The sequence below is a fragment of the Giraffa tippelskirchi genome, chromosome 6 (assembly GCF_054371585.1).
Source record: "Giraffa tippelskirchi isolate mGirTip1 chromosome 6, T2T-mGirTip1v1.2.pri, whole genome shotgun sequence".
NCBI classification, from domain to species: Eukaryota; Metazoa; Chordata; class Mammalia; order Artiodactyla; family Giraffidae; genus Giraffa; species Giraffa tippelskirchi.
The window spans coordinates 148,715,916-148,733,475 of record NC_137280.1 but is presented as its reverse complement, the minus strand read 5'-3'; the positions used below and the strand labels follow the sequence as shown (position 1 = coordinate 148,733,475).

General features: G+C 37.2%; 1 long non-coding RNA gene across 1 annotated transcript in view; it reads right to left on the bottom strand.

Annotated features, from left to right (window-relative positions):
* Positions 1–11,715: 11,715 nt before the first annotated feature.
* Positions 11,716–17,560, bottom strand: part of LOC145511348 (uncharacterized) — a 74,251-nt gene continuing 68,406 nt past the window's right edge. Inside the window, exon 2 of the long non-coding RNA XR_014057817.1 lies at positions 11,716–11,952. This is a non-coding gene — a long non-coding RNA (uncharacterized LOC145511348). The remainder of the gene's footprint in view (positions 11,953–17,560) is intronic.

The following is a 17,560-nucleotide window of genomic DNA, read 5'->3' as shown; positions in this document are numbered from 1 at the left end:
AGACGGTTACAACAATTTATTAATAAAAATTTGGTTCAGTTAGCAAGTCTGAGAAACTTTTTTCTATATTTTAGATGATTTTCATTTCTAGATACTGAAATTTTGCATAAATCTAAAGTAATTACAAATCCATGTAGTTATGAATAATCATCTGTTTTTCCCTCTCCCTGGTGTACTCCTAGACCCATTTTCTTCATTAATCTAACTTGAAATTTTTCTCTAAGCCTCAGCCTACAATATCACTTCCTTAGGGAGCCCAGCTCTGAGACTCTCCACTACAGCTGACTCCCACAATTAGGTACTCCCACAGTACTTTTCTTTGGTGTTTTTAGATGTTACATGTTTAATATCAGTCTTTTCTAAAAGATTCTAATCATTCTGAAGAAAGGAAGATAACTTTCTTGCTCATCACAGTAACCAGAAGCACCTGCAATAGTGGATTCCTAGTGCCTAGTACATATTTAGCAAATCATAATTTTTAATTCCATTAATAAAAGGATAAAACTTGTATACATTGATGGGTGACAAAATATTTATACATGTTTAAAATAACTATTTTGAAGTATTTTAATTACAACAGCTGCTTTTAAGTGAAAGATAATTAAAACTCAAATAGGTTTAATGAAAATAGCCAGAGCCCCCATAGAAATGACTGTGTTTGAACCAGTAAGTTACGAAAATAAAGACAAACATTTTTTCTTTTTCTTAATTCACCAGAGGTGGTTTCTTTCTTTCATAAAATCTTTCCCAAATTGCTTTCGACTTTTCTAGTTGGAACCAAGTACATGTTAGAAGGATCCTTTCAACATTGTCTTAGTATTTTCTCAGGTACATTGCTTGGAATTCCCATGATAAAATGTCCACACATAAGATGATGATAAAGTCAGTAATGAAAAGAAAACATTTTACAGAAATTCAAATTAAGAATATCACATGAATGCATTTTGCCAAGAACGGGAGTATTTCTTTTAAGTGAACTGGGTTTCAAATATGAGCTGCCAAAACAATAACAAAAAAAATGAAAATTCATGCAAGATTTTGGCCTCATGTGCCTGTGTTTTTTTAAACGAAGTTGCATAGAATCTTGGGGTTATTTGCAGGCCACTCTAGGGTACAAGAGGAGGACTCAGTGAGGTGGTCTTACTCCTCCTAGGATATTTTCATCTTTTTTTTATAGTGAACTTTAAATGTAAAAGTCTTCTTGGTAAAGAGTTTCTACCACTAATCCATTTTTTTCCTCTAAAAGATTTGAGAGAAATTAAATATTTGGCTCAGACGGTAAAGCATGTGCCTACAATGTGGGAGATCCAGGTTCGATCCCTGGGTCAGGAAGATCCTCTGGAGAAGGCAATGGCAGCTCACTCCAGTACTCTTCTGGAAAATCCCATGGATGGAGGAGCCTGGTAGGCTACAGTCTATGGGGTCGCAAAGAGTCGGACAAGACTGAGCGACTAAATTTTCTTTTCTTTCAAATATTTGGCTAAATACTTAAACTCATTATTTCTTTCCCAAAGTGTTTATAAACATAAATTTTGTGGCTAGTAATGTGATATTTAACAGGAATAGATGATGACTAAAACATGACTGTTGAAAATAAGAGACACATATGTAAATTTCATTGATGATAGATTAGAGTTATTATGTGCAAAGTGCTGTGGGAATATAGGAATAATGCTGCCTTGGAAAAATAACTAAAAGCTTCAAATCTGAGCATGTTCTGGATGGATAAATAGAGGACTTCAAAGTAGAGAAAGTATGCAAGGGCATTTAAGACCAATTCATGAAAAGAACATAGCTGAAGATGAACAATTCATGTCGGAGAATGTGGACAGATTGTGAAAAATTCCCTGTGGCCAAATTCTAGGATATGTGATGTCATGTTGAAAGAAGTACATTTGGAAAGGTAATTTGTGGGGCATATTTTGAAGAAATGTAGGTTTCAAGAATACTATGAAAGAAAAAATTAAAAAAAAAAACCCAACACTGAACTGGGAGATAGGAGAGTTCTTTGTTAGGTTTTGTGTTAAGGGCACCATGTAACACTATCAAAATAACACAGATGAGAATTAAAGAAGCCTTAGATCATAAGAAGTGTACCATAAGGGTACAGGATAAAGAATAAACTGATGAGCAATTTCTGAAACAGGTTATATAAAAATTTGTGACTGGTTGTGAGTAGCAAAGATGAGAAAAGTATGATTTTAAATAATCTCACTTGAAAGGGAATCCTGCAAAGTCATAGAGAGGTGATAGAGAGTAACTTAGGAGACAGACCTAGGTTTGTACACTGACTCAATCTCATTTGCTACTCAAGTGATTTTTTAACATTTGTTTTTATTGGGGCATAACTGCTTTAAAATGTTGTTAGTTTCTGCTAGAGAATGAAGTGAGTCAGCTGAATGTATACATACACCCCCTGCCCTTGGTCCTCCCTCCCATGCTCCCATCCCATCTGTCTAGGTTACCATAGACTACTGAGCTGAACTCCCTGAGCTATATAGTAGGTTTCCACTAGCTATCTGTTTTACATATGGCAGTACACATACATCAGTGCCAATCTTCCAACTCACCCCACCCCCCAACCCATGTCCCAGAAATAAAACCATGCCCCTGTCGTCACCTAATCTGTGACAAAGGAGGCAAGAATATACAATGAAGAAAAGACAATCTCTTCAACATGTGGTGCTGGGAAAGCTGGACTACTGCTGCTGCTGCTAAGTCGCTTCAGTCGTGTCCGACTCTGTGTGACCCCATAGATGGCAGCCCACGAGGCTCCTCCGTTCCTGGGATTCTCCAGGCAAGAATACTGGAGTGGGTTGCCATTTCCTTCTCCAATGCATGAAAGGGAAAAGGGAAAGTGAAGTCGCTCAGTCGTGTCCGACTCTTCGCGACCCCATGGACTGCAGCCTACCAGGCTCCTCCGTCCATGGAATTTTCCAGGCAAGAGTACTACATTGGGGTGCCATTGCCTTTTCCGAGGAAAGCTGGACAGCTACATGTAAAAGAATGAAATTAGAACACTCTTTAACACCACACACAAAAATAATCTTAAAATGGATTAAAGACTCAAATGTAAGACCAGACACTATAAAATTCAGAAGAAAACATGGGCAGAACACGCTGACATAAATCATAGCAAGATCTTTTTTTAATTCACCTCCTAAAATAATGAAAATAAAAACAAAATAAACAAATAGGAACTAACTAAACTTAAAAAGATATTGCACAGCAAAGAAACCATACACAAGACAAAAAGACAACCCTCAGAATAGAAGACAATATATGCAAACAAAGCACCTAGCAAGTAATTATAGACAAGTTTCTTCACCTTTCTAAGACCCAGTCTCCTAAACTGATTAAAACAAATGCTTTTGTGAGGACTCAAATGTCTTAAAATGTGTTGTATAGTATCTGGCACACTATTAAGTGTTCATTAAACCTTTTATACTATCATTATTTGTTCAGAGGCCAATATTTTATGTAAAGTCATAAGATCCCCCATTCTTTATGCCAAGGGGTTGACCCTTTCTTATCCAGTATATTAGATGTGACTATCTAGACATACACACAACAATCCTCCTGCCTTTATTCTATTGTTCCAAATGATGAGATTACAGTGGATTTAACAAATATTTATTCAATACCAAATATGTGTCTGTTAGCCTTTTCAGGACAGCTACATTAAAAGGGTAAGACTCAAAAAAAAAAACAAATAAAGGACAGAGAAAATGAATAGACTTTTTTTTTTTTTTTAACCAAGGAAGACATGCACATGGTCAACAGGTACCTGAAAAGGTGTTCAATATCACTAACCATCAGGGAAATACAAATCAAAACTACAGTGAGTTATCACTTCACACCTCTTAAAATCACTATTAGGAAAAAGACAAGAGATAGTAAGTGTTGAGGATGTGGGAAAAAAGGAACACTTGTGCACTATTGGTGGGAATGTAAATTGGTGTAGCAACTATGGAAAACAGTATGGAGATTCCTCAAAATATTAAAAATTACTGTATGATCCAGCAATTCCACTTTGGGTGTATATCCAAAGTAAACAAAATCACTGTTGGGGAGATATGCACATACCTAAGTTCACTGAAGCATCATATACAATAGCCAAAACACAGAAACAACCTAAATGTCCATCCACAAATTAATGAATAAAGATAATGTGGTATATATGTATACTATACAATGAGATATTAGTCAACAATAACAAAGAAGGAAATCCGGTCATTTGTGATAACATGGATGGACTTTGAGGGCATTACGTTGAGAGAAATAAAATAAAGACAAACACTATGTGATCTCACTTATATGTGTAATCTTAAAAGGAAAAAAAAAGAAGAACTCATAGAAATAAAGGGCAGCTTGGTGGGTGCAATAGGAAGGAGGTGGGGGATGAAGGAAGTGAGTGAAGGGAGTCATAAGGTATAAACTTCCAGTTTTAGAATTATTAAGTTCTTGGAATGTAATGTACAACAAGTTGACAATAGCTAATGATACTGTATTATATATTTGAAAATTGCTAAAAGGATAAATCTTTTAAGCTCTTACCACATGAAAAAAATAAGTGCAACCAGATGAACTGATGAATGTTAATTAAACTTACTGTAGCAATCATTCACTATATATATATATATCTCAGTAAGTTGAGTCGCTCAGTCGGTCCGACTCTTTGCAACACCATGGACTGCAGCACACAAGGCTTCCCTGTCCATCACCAACTCCCAGAGCTTGCTCAAATGCATGTCCACTGAGTCAGTGATGCCATCCAATCATCTCATCCTCTGCCATCCCCTTCTCCTCCTACCTTTAAACTTTCCCAGCGAGAGGGTCTTTTCCAATGAGTCAGTTCTTCGCATCAAGTGGCCAAAGTACTGGAGTTTCAGCTTCAGCATCAGTCCTTCCAATGAACACCCAGGACTGATCTCCTTTAGGATGGACTGGATGGATCTCCTTGCAGTCCAAGGGACTCTCAAGAGTCTTCTCCAACACCACAGTTCAAAAGCATCAATTCTTCGGTGCTCAGATTTCTTTATAGTCCAACATCCATCTCTCCATCCATACATCCAACATCTCACATCCATACATGACTACTGGAAAAACTATAGCTTTGACTAGATGGACCTTTGTCAGCAAAGCAATGTCTCTGCTTTTTAATATGCCGTCTATATTGGTCATAGCTTTTCTTCCAAGGTGCAAGTGTGTTTTAATTTTATGGCTAAATCACCATCTGCAGTGATTTTGGAGCCCAAGAAAATAAAGTCTTTCACTGTTTCTGTTGTTTTCCTATCTAATTGCGATGAAGTGATGGAACTGGATGCCACGATCTTCGTTTCTGAATGTTGAGTTTCAAGCCAGATTTTCACTCTCCTCTTTCATTTTCATCAAGATACTCACTAGTTCCTCTTTGCTTTCTTCCATAATGGTGATGTCATCTGTATAGCTGAGGTTAATATTTCTCCTGGCAATCTTGATTCCAACTTGTGCTTCATCCAGCCCAGCACTTCACATGATGTACTCTGCACGTAAGTTAAATAAGCAGTATGACAATATACAACCTTGACGTACTCGTTTCCCAATTTGGAACCAGTCCATTATTCCATGTGTGGTTCTAACTGTTGCTTCTTGACCTGCATACAGATTTCTCAGGAAGCAGTTAAAGTGGTCTGGTATTCACATCTCTTGAAGGATTTTCCACAGTTTGTTGTGATCCACACAGTTAAAGGCTTTGGTATAGTCAATAAAGCAGAAGTAGATGTTTTTCTGGAACTCTCTTGCTTTTTCTATGACCCAACAGATGTTGGCAACTTGATTTCTGGTTCCTCTGCCTTTTCTAAATCCAGTTTGAACATCTGGAAGTTTTCAGTTCACATACTGTTGAAGTCTCGCTTGGAAAATTCTGAGCATTACTTTGCTAGCATGTGAGATGAGTGCAATTGTGCAGTAGTTTGAACATTCTTTGGCATTGCCCTTCTTTGGGATTGGAATAAAAACTGACCTTTTCCAGTCCTGTGGCCACTGCTGAGTTTTCCAAATTTGCTGGCATATTGAGTGCAGCACTTTAACAGGATCATCTTTTAGGGCTTGAAATAGCTCAGCTGGAATTCCATCACCTCCACTAGCTTTGTTTGCAGTGATGCTTTCTAAGGCCCACTTGACACTGCAGTCCAGGATGTCTGACTCTATGTTACTGATCACATCATCGTGGTTATCTGGGTCATTAAGATCTTTCTTGTATAGTTCTTCTGGGTATCCTTGCCACTTCTTAATATCTTCTGTTTCTGTTAGGTCCATACTGTTCCTGTCCTTTATCGTGCCCATCTTTGCATGAAATATTCCCTTGGTACCTCTAATTTTCTTGAAGAGATCTCTAGTCGTGTCCATTCTATTGTTTTCCTCATTTACTTGCATTGATCACTGAGGAAGGCTTTCTTATCTCACTTTGCTATTCTTTGGAACTCTGCATTCAAATGGATATATCTTTTCTTTTCTACTTTGCCTTTAGCTTCTCTTCTTTTTTCAGCTATTTGTAATGCCTCCTCCAACAATCATTTTGCCTTTTTACATTTCTTTTTCTTGGGGATGGTCTTGATCACTGCCTCCTACACAAGGTCATAAACCTCTGTCCATAGTTCTTCAGGCACTGTATCAGGTCTAATCCCTTGAATCTATTTGTCACTTCCACTGTATAATCGTATAGGTCATACCTGAATGGTCTACTGGTTTTCCATACTTTCTTCAATTTAAGTCTGAATTTTTCAATAGGGAGTTCATGATCTGAGCCACTGTTAGCTCCCAGTCTTGTTTTTGCTGATTGTATAGAGCTTCTCCACATTTGGCTGCAATGAATGTAATCAACCTGACTTTGGTACTGACCATCTGGTGATGTCCATGTGTAGAGTAATCTCTTGTGTTGTTGGAAGAGGGTGTTTACTATGACCAGCGTGTTCTCTTGGAAAAACTCTGTTAGTTTTTTCCCTAGTTCATTTTGTACTCCAAAACCAAACTTGCCTGTTACTCCAGGTATCTCTTACTTCCTATTTCTACTTCCAATCCCCTATGACTAAAAGGACATTTTTTTGGTGTTAGTTCTAGAAGGTTGTAGGTCATCATAGAACCATTCAACTTCATCTTCTTCGGCATTAGTGGTTGGGGCATAGACTTGGATTACTGTGATATTGAATGGTTAGACTTGGAAATGAACAGAGATCATTCTGTTAATTTTAGATTGCTCCCAATACTGCATTTCAGACTCTTTTGTTGACAGTGATGGCTACTCCATTTTTTCTAAGGGATTCTTGCCCACAATAGTAGATATAATGGTCATCTGAATTGAATTTGCCCATTCTGGTCCATTTTATTTCACTGGTTCCTAAAATGTCAATGTTCACTCTTGCCATCTCCTCTTTGACCACTTCCAATTTACCTTGATTCACGGACCTAACATTCCAGGTTCCTATGTAATATTGTTTTTACAGCAATGGACTTCACTACCATCACCAGTCATGTTCAAAACTGGGTGTTGGTTTGGCTCCATCTCTTCATTCTTTCTGGAATTATTTCTCCACTCTTCTCCAGTAGCATATTGGGCACCTACCAACTGGGAAGTTCATTTTTCAGTGTCATATTTTTTGCCTTTTCATACTGTGCATGGGGTTCTCAAGGCAAGAATACTGAAGTGGTTTGCCATTCCCTTCTCCAGTGGACCATGTTGTGTCAGACCTCTCCACCATGACCCATCTGTCTTGGGTGGCCCTACACAGCATGGCTCATAGTTTCATTGAGTTAGACTAGGCTGTGGTTCATGTGATCAGTTTGGTTAGTTTTCTGTGGTAGTATATACTATATACAGTGTGTATATATATATATATATACACACACACACACATATATATGCATACTTATATATGCATATTTTGTTGTGTATGCTGTATTGTATATATGTGTATACATGTATATATACTGTGTTGTGTATGGTCAGTCATGTCAATGACCCTATGGACTGTAGCTTACCAATCTCCTCTGTCCATGGAACCTTCCAGGCAAGAATACTTGAATCTGTTACCATTTCCTACACTAGGGGATCTTTCTATTCAAGGACCCAACTCGCATTTCTTGTGTCTCTTACATTGGCAGGCAGATTCCTTACCTACCACTAGTGCCACCTGGGAAGACTACACACACACATACACACATTCATTATTTGGCACACCTAAGCTAATACAAAGTTATGTGTTACTTATATCTAAATAAAACTGGAGAATATAAAGGGGAAAAAAGAACCTATCCAAGAAAACATAAAAAAGCAAACAAACAAAAACGCTTTATTTCAGAACTTATCTAACCATACAATTTGTAAACAAAAAAATCTGAATCATGTTAAATAATATAAAAACACTTAAAACATTAAAGTAGTGGTCTTTCAAATAGAATGGCCAGAAGGGGTCTCTTTGAAGCATTCTGAAGAGGGTAGAGATTGATATTGCAATGAATATGAGTCCTATAAAATGTGCTTGAAGATTACATGAGGCAATGTGTTGATCTTGTCTTCAGGGAAACAGAGAGAACTAATCTAGACCCATTTAATAGAGGGGCATACAGTCTAAGTTTTTTCTATTAATATCACATTTCTCCTCCCTCTCCAAGTGCTAAGTTCTCTATCTTTCTGTATTACTAATTTTTGAAATAGAAAAACCTGGATAAACTGCACTCTATTTGTCTTATAATATTTAGTTTTGTTCTTACTAGTTGATACATAGGATCTATGGGATTTTGGCATTTGCCACACTCACTGAAGCTAAATGAGGGTCTCCCAAAACCTGAGGAACACAAGAAATAGGCTAAAATCCATCAATCATTGTATGAGTATATAAATATGGTGCCACAGGTTTATGAGGATAAGATAGGAGACTTTCAAGGGAAAAGTTTTAAATAAGGAGTGAAAATAGCAGAGGCAAGCTGATGACTCCCTGTCTCCCAATTCTCTTGTCATCATTCTGCGAGGAGGCTGTAGGAACTAAAAGGACTTAAATGTGACCATGGAAAAAGAATCTCCTATAATTTACATGTAACTTGTTTATTCTTGATCAATTCTTGATCTAGGGCAAGAGATGTTCAAGAATCATACCATGAAAAAACCATCTTCCCAAGTTCTACTTATAAGATTTGCAGCTCTTTACTTTCAAAGGCATAGTTTGGAGCCTGACGATTATTCAATAAAAGCTAGCAATTATCATAATCCAGGAATAAAGATATCTCTATTTGTGTTTATTTTCAATATTGAAGATGTGTGTGTATGTATGTGTATAATGTGTGTGTGTATATATATATATATATATATATAGAGAGAGAGAGAGAGAGAGAGAGATGTGTGAATATGTATTTTAAGGCACTATAAAAGATCAGCATGCTAGATACCGCTTTTCTTTAGCTATCACATAATCCTAACTTTCATATACTCTGTGTCAATTTTTGGTCCCCCAAAGTCAACAGAACCAATCATTTCACAAATTTCTTCAATCTGAGTGCTGTTGTGATATTTTACAGGAGCAGTTCATTTGTTTCTGACATTTTATCAGAACTTAGACAGCTTAATTCACACAGTACTGAATTTCGCCCTTCTTTTATAAGTTTCAGCATACAATACTGAAGGGGTGAGATGGCTGTTGGCCTCAAACGACTGATTTCTACTCAACAAGGCATAAAGGAACAGAACTCCTGGGCAACTTGATATGAAATGTGTCATCCACAGGTCAACAGACTGCAACCACCCAAACTCATTTGTTTAGGCCTGATTAAGTCCAGCAGGGGGAGTATGAAAATGAATTCAAAAGGATCAAATAAGAGAGAAGTATCAGGGAAACCAAGTATCGTATGCTTTCATTTCTTCCTACAATAGGAAGCTGTGGCCCTGAGCTGTCAGGTTCATGAACTTGCTAACAGCTTTTTATAGGAACAGTGTGCTTTCTACATTTGATCTAAAAGAGACACATCTGAGTGTTCACCAGTGTCCACTAGCATCCTGAATTGTGGCAGCATGGAACTCTTCACTGTCTGACATTTTAAAACTGGCCTTGGATACCAATGTTTTGTGTGAGGCGAACCTACTGTACTCCCAATCCTTCCTTGAAAAGGTTGACAAGAAAACCCAAATGAGCCCATGTTTCACTGTCTGGTTGTCACTGTACAACAGACTGCAAGTTGAGTTTGGGGGGAAATGGGGTCAGGAAAGAAAAAGATAAAGCATTTGATTTAAAGCACTCATACCAATAAGAAAAGACTATTTTTCTTTGATATATAAAGTGACATCTTTTTATCATTAAGGAACAAATGATATTTTAATTAAGTATTATTTCTGTTTTAAATATTGAAGTGCTTGATTTATGTGCTTTTATCAGTCTTTTGTTGTTTGTTTGGTTTTTGTTCCACTTGTCTTTTAGACATTTTGGGAACACAGGGGCTCAAGTAGATGAAGAGTCTATGTTGCCCCCTAGTGGAATGCAATATTATAACCAGGATCTCCTTTTGGAGTTGGAATTCCTGCTCTTGTGCTGGAATCCATCTTTGGATGGCACATATCCCCTGGCTCATTCTTTTTAACAGAATGAGCAGAGCAAAACTTTCACCTTGCCTCACATTCAAAATTCACTAGACTTTGAATGATTTTCTTTTTTAAATAAATATTTTCCATCGGAGGATAATTGCTTTACAATGTTGTGTTGGTTTCTGCCATACCTCAAAGTGCATCAGCCATACATACACATATGTGCCCTCTGTCTTGAACCTCTGTCCCACCCTCTCTAGGTTGTCATACAGCACAGGGTTGAACCGTGTCATAAACTAAATTCCCACTGGTTATCTGTTTTTCATATGATAGTGTATATGTTTCAGTGTTACTCTCTCAGTTCACCCCATTCTTCCTTCCCCTGCTGTGTCCAGAGTCTGCTCTCTATGAACACTTTTCTTACTTTCTCTTAGTCATGGTTCCCTCATTCATAAAATGGGAATATCTAATACCACTATTTCAAGGGCTTGCTATGAGAACTAAATCTGATAATGTAGGTGAAATCCATTGAACAATGCCGAACAACAGTAAATACTCAGTAAAAAGCTTACTCTAACAATAAGTAATAGTAATATTTGAAAACTCATATATGTGATAAAAAGCTACAGAGATTTTCCTACAGAGTCTGCCATTTATTCAGAGGAAGAAAGCTCAATTTGTACATGTTAAAGTTGAAATCAACAAGGATCCTACCTGTTTTCACTGCTTTCACTTAGCTGCCTCACAACTGAACTCTACACACACTCTAGCAAAATTGTTGTATTTGGAATGAACTGGTGGGCCATGAAATGTTCACAGTGTGGTTCAGGACCAAACACATGATTAAATTCTCTTATCTTTTGAGAAACTGCCACTTTTGAAAGGCCACACAAAGTGACAGAAGTAATATGGAGACAAGTCTTATTTCACATGGCACTGGCAGATAGATATAAAATATCTATCCGAATAATTAATTCCTCAGCTGCCTCCGCCACCTACTCTCCAATAGATAATTCCATTAAATATGTGCTGAGCGCATATGTTAGAGGCTCTTTGCTGCAATTTACACACGTTGGCTCCTGACTTCTTTTATGAAATTTAAATGGCGAAAAGAGATAAACACTCTGATTATCTATGTGTCTGATAAATGAATGCTGCAACAAAAATTTACAGCTCAAAAGGTTATTTACTTAAGTGAGATTTTCTGTGTGCATTGAAAGGTCAGATTTTTTTCTTCCATGGCTGTGAAATTGCTTCTGCTTTTTAGCAAATCTTCTAAGACGGCTCTTCTCCTTGCAGTGTTGACAAGGACACGAGAAGGATGTGGCCTGAGGAAATCAAATGAGCAGCATAAAATCCTGGCTGGAATCGCAGGCAGCCCACAGTTTGTGGTTTTTGAAAGTCTGTCAAAAAAGTTGTGTAATATGAAAGTAGAGACAGGACTTCTGAACAAAAATCAATAGCCGGATCTTTTGAACTGCCCATGTACAAAGTTCTAATGAAAATGTCCTTGAGGGGAGTTTTAATAGTGGACTTTGAGATCAGCTTCACCACTGGTCTGATAACAGTACAGAGCATTTGAAGTTTCCAAAGAATTCAAGCCCTGAAAAGTTTGGCTCAAACACTGCGGATGTAAATGCCTCTGAGGGGTCTGAGAAATAGCAATCCACCGCTGAAGAATATATGATGTATGTGTTTCCTGAACCATGTCAAATTTTAGCCATAGGATACAATTTACTTCAAGGGGGTTGATAGCTCTCTAAAAAGCAGCACTCCACGTTCAAACTAATAATTGATCAGGCACCAGGTACCATGTAGTAAGGGCATAGGGGTGACTAAAAATAATACACCTGGGAGAGCTGATTAGATGATAATTTTTCTAAATACATTTTATTTAATCTTCTGACCAGATGTGTGCTTATATCATATTCATTGATAGTGGTTTTCTCTTTTTCTTTTTTGCTTTCATTTTTTTTCTTTTTTTTTTTTTTTTAATATTTATCTCACTTCAAGCTAGAAAATTATTCATGACTCTAAAAATCACCATGGTAGCACCAATGTACAAATCAGAGGCTAACATTTTAGGTCACTTACTGCCAAATCTTTTGTTTTCTCATCTCTGAATCTTAAACACAGAAATATCCATTAGTTGTGGATGAAATTTTCTTACTCAGTAGATTGGGAAAAATCAAACAAATAATCAAAATAACATGAACTAGTATGTACAAAATCTGCTTTCCAAAATTGGAAGTGTTTCAGTTCTCAATTGAGCTGCTTTTGGAAAATTTATACTTAAGCTATGCTTGAAAATATCAACCTATTCACTCTTCAAAGGCAAGCAAAAATGATTTTTTGTGGAGTGAGTAATAAAGAAAGTATTTTTTCTGTTGTTCCCCACTCTGTCAAATCTCCCTACTCCATCAGGGTAATGTCTTAAAAATAAAATCATCAACTAATATTTATAGGATTATAAAACTGAACTATTTTTTAATGTTAGGTAAATGTGCTACAAGTTATTTTGCTAATATTATAACCTAGATAGAAATGTTACTTTTTGTTACTATTAGTTATTTGCTCAAAGTCACTATGGCTAAACTATATTGCTGTTGTTTATTTTTTTTCTATTAATTACCCTCAAACAAATTATTTGAGGCAAGTAGATTATTTTAAACCCAGAGTTAATTTGTTCCACACTGTAACTTGAACTTGCACTGACTCCCGTCTGACCTCAAGCTCGCAGGGAACTCTTCAGCCAAGCTGCCTCTGGAGACTCCATGATCAGCTGTTCAGACTCCCAACAAAAAAGCTCAAATTGCATCACCAAATGGTTCTGTGTTTGAATTTGGCAGCTAGGAGTGATGCTTTGAGTCTCAGTTGGTTACTGTCTTAGATGGGGCTCCTGAGAAGTAGCGTCTAAGGGGGCTCCTGTAGGTGATCTACTGAAGAAGTGTTCTGAGAACAAAAGCATCATCCACAGACTGAAAGAGAAAGAGAGGAGCAGAAAAAAAGAAGCATGGAATGAAGCCAAATAAAGATATGGAAATTATGAAAATCTCCATCTCAGACTTGATCCCAGAGGGAGCTCTGGAGCATAAGGAATACCATAGTTTTTCCACCTTGACAGGAGGGGGCTAGGCATTAACAGTCATATTGACTATTGGGTCCCATGGTTGGGGGTGGAGGGGAGTATACTTGCAGATATCTCTGTGTGTAGTGACTCCCACTGGGCAAGGGTAATAATTCTCCAGAGGAAAGCGTTTCTATGAGCCATTCAGTAATAAGCGCAGTAGCTGGGGGAAAGTTATCCTGTCCAGCAAATTGGATGTGGGAAGGGCATGACAGCACATTCTATAGGGAGGAAGAGAAGATAGGAGTCTGGTTGAAAGATGACATCTTCATCGTACTTGATTTTCCAGTGTGACTACCAATAATCTGGAGGATGAAACTGGCTTCTTCTTCAAGTCCAATACTAATGTTCTCTTTCATTAAATGTTTCTTAACTTTTTTAGATCTCAAGAATCTCATTAGTAAAATCTGTGCTGTGGACCAGATTGTCTTTATGGTGGACTGTCATTTTTTATTTTTTTTATTTTTTATTTTTTTCTAGTGGAACAAGGGTATTTTATTAGCAGAAATGCATGCTTATATATCTTCAGTAAAATGATTACTCAGCTGTTAAAAAGAATGAAATTCCACCAGTTGCAACAAAATGGATAGTCTATTAAGTACAAGGTCGCTGTGTCATTTTTTAAATTATGGTCCAATAACCGGAATTTTCTCCCTAGAATAATTTCTTTTTTCTTTCCACAAACAAATTGTTTAGTTAATCTGCAATTCTTGTGTCTGGGGTCTAATGATCAGTTTCCTAAAAATAAGAATTAGGTTCCCTGAAGGAACAGGAATTTCCCTTTTATCTATGGGAATAATCTTTTCCTCATGCACTACCTGCTATTCACATCTGCTTAGATTTTATGAAGCTACTGCAGACTCACTGTCTTATCCACCTATAATATTTCTCCTAAAGTTGGCCCCAAGAAATACATTGCCTGGATCAGAAGAGTATCATCATTTTCCCCAACAATCAATTCTGAGAGCAAGAATCATTTTGGAGTCATATTCTTCCAGCTTTTATCACATCACACTGTCCTTCATGCATTTCCAGTTATTGCCATCGCCTGGGATCATGCACGTCATCCATGATGCCTGTGAAATCAAGGAACCATTCTTTTCCCATGACCCACTGTACATACTGCTGCAAGGTGCCTTTCCACTTCATCTTTTTATAGAATTCCCTCCAGTAAAAACAGGGAATAAACAAATGTTTTTAAAAAAGGCATTTCCACACATATACACACACAAGGTAACTATGTGAGGTTCTGGATATGTTGACTGGCTTAATATGGTAATTACTTCACAGTGCACAGGTACACCAAAATATCAAGTTGTACATCTTCCGTTCAGTTCAGTAGCCAACTTGTGTCAGACTTTTTGTGACCCAAAGGACTGTAGCACACCAGGCTTCCCTGTCCATCACCAACATCTGGAGCTTCCTGAAACTCATGTCCATCGAGTAAGAGATGCCATCCAACCATCTCATCCTCTGCCGTCCCCTTCTCCTCTCACCTTCAATCTTTCCCAGCATCAAGGTTTTTTTTTTAGTGAGACAGTTCTTTGTATCAGGTGGCCAAAGTATTGAAACTTCAGTGTCAGCATCAGTCCTTCCAATGAATATTCAGAACTGATTTCCTTTAGGATGGACTGGTTGGATCTCCTTGCAGTCCAAGGCACTCTCAAAAGTCTTCTCCACCACCACAGTTCAAAAGCATCAACTCTTCGGTGCTCAGCTTTCTTTACAGTCCAACTCTCACATCCATACATGACTACTGGAAAAACCATAGCCTTGACTAGATGGACCTTTGTTGGCAAAGCAATGTCTCTGCTTTTTAATATGCTATCTAGGTTGGTCATAACTTTCCTTCCAAGGAGTAAGCGTCTTTTAATTTCATGGCTGCAGTCATCTGCAGTGATTTTGGAGCCAAAAAATAAATAAATAAAGTCTGTCACTGTTTCCACTGTTTCCCCATCTATTTGCCATGAAGTGTTGGGACCAGATGCCATGATGTTAGTTTTCTGAATGTTGAGTTTTAAGCCAACTTTTTCACTCTCCTCATTCACTTTCATCAAGAGGCTCTTTAGTACTTCGCTTTCTTCCATAAGGGTGGTGTCATCTGTGTATCTGAGGTTATTGATATTTCTCCTAGCAATCTTGATTCCAGCTTGTGCATACATAACAATTTCTACTTATCAATTATATCCCAATAAGGCTAGAGAAATAAAATTTAATAAAAGAATACAATAAACCCTAAAATTCTCTTAACTTGGCATCCAATGACTTTCAAAAAATAAAGTACATCCAAGGCATGTTTACAACTTTATTTAAAAAACAGAAGGTACACTACAGGGTTGAAAGCACATAATGCAAAGACAGAGTGGTTGGAATTGCCTATTTATGAGTAATTGCTGTGTGACTCTGGTCAATTTACTTCATTTTTCTGTTTCATTTTCCTCTACTATGAAATAGAGATAATTAAAGTATCTACCATAGAGGAATTTTCTGAGAGTTAAAAGAGTTAATAAATGTCAAGTGTTCAGGTTAGTGTAGGACACAAAATAAGGACTCAACAAAATTTATTAGTATTATTAACTATTTTCTCAGTTTCAATCAAACTGGTCTACGAAATACTATGTAACATTTCTTAAGCTTTTCAAACATTTCTTTCATTGTTAATTCTTTCAACAGCTATTTATTTAGTGTCTAATTTGTATAATATAGACAATAACAGTTTAGAGGTATAAAAAACAAAAAGGGACCATTCCTTTATGTCACTGCAATCTAAAACAAATGCAGACATTATTAATAAGAATTGCCAATAAACATCCACATCCTCATACTATGTTCTTGCTCTCTCTCAGCTGGAATGCCCCCTTCCTTTTTCACTGTCTATTGATTTCTAACCTATTTTTAAAGGCCTAGTTCAAACTCCAGGAATTTATTTCCTTGAAAGGGTACTCCCATCAAAACAAAATTTTTACACTGAATATTTCTAGAGAAATTATGCTCTATTTCATCATGGAGTGACTAATTTATATATTGCCTATACTTTCTTTTAAAATTTAACTCACAACATTATTGAGACCAAGTCAAGATAGTCTCTTACGTCCTTGTTCAAATTCCTATCAATATCTGTAATAGGACCTGTGGAAAGTATATTAATTGGAAAGCAATCAGTCCTTCAATCTATAACCTCAGACAAATATTGTAGCCCTATTGTCTATTGCCACAGATACTTTCTACCTTGATTTGTAGAAATGAACTAATAGCGTTGGTAGAAAAGAAAGAATGTGACTGACCCAAATCTGTTCCTGGAAGCATGTCAGACCCTTGGCAAAGGAGGACTTCAAGAAGAAGAACCAGAGGATACTGAAGATTAACTCTGATTTTTCCAGTGTAAAACAAGAGGCTCTTGTTACTGAAGGTGCAGCCTTTGCTAAGAGGGAGCTCTTCAGGACAGTGAAGAATTTGTCCAGCTTAGAGCTGGCCAAACAGATTACAAGGACCTAGGATAAAGAGTATCATTAACTTCAGATCTTGTGCAAGCAAAGGGATTTCCTAGAACATCTATATTGCTTGCCAAAGAAGCAGAATTCTAGCCTGCCATACCAGCTATCACTCTCACTTCTTAGCTCTGGCTCAAGATACACGCCTTTATTTGGTCTGATTCCACTTGCTGGCCATGCATATGATATTAGTCTTGGAATTCCTCTTTTGTATCACTTCGTCATCTTTTTATCCATGCCATCCCCCTCATTCTGAGAGCTTTGAATTCTCCTTGAATCATCTCAGTTTCACTCCAGCTGGAAATTCCCAAAGATTTGAGGGAGGGGGGCTACTTCAGTTAGACATTGTTCTAGGAACACAGGATATAACCAAGAACCAAAGAAGCAATGCCC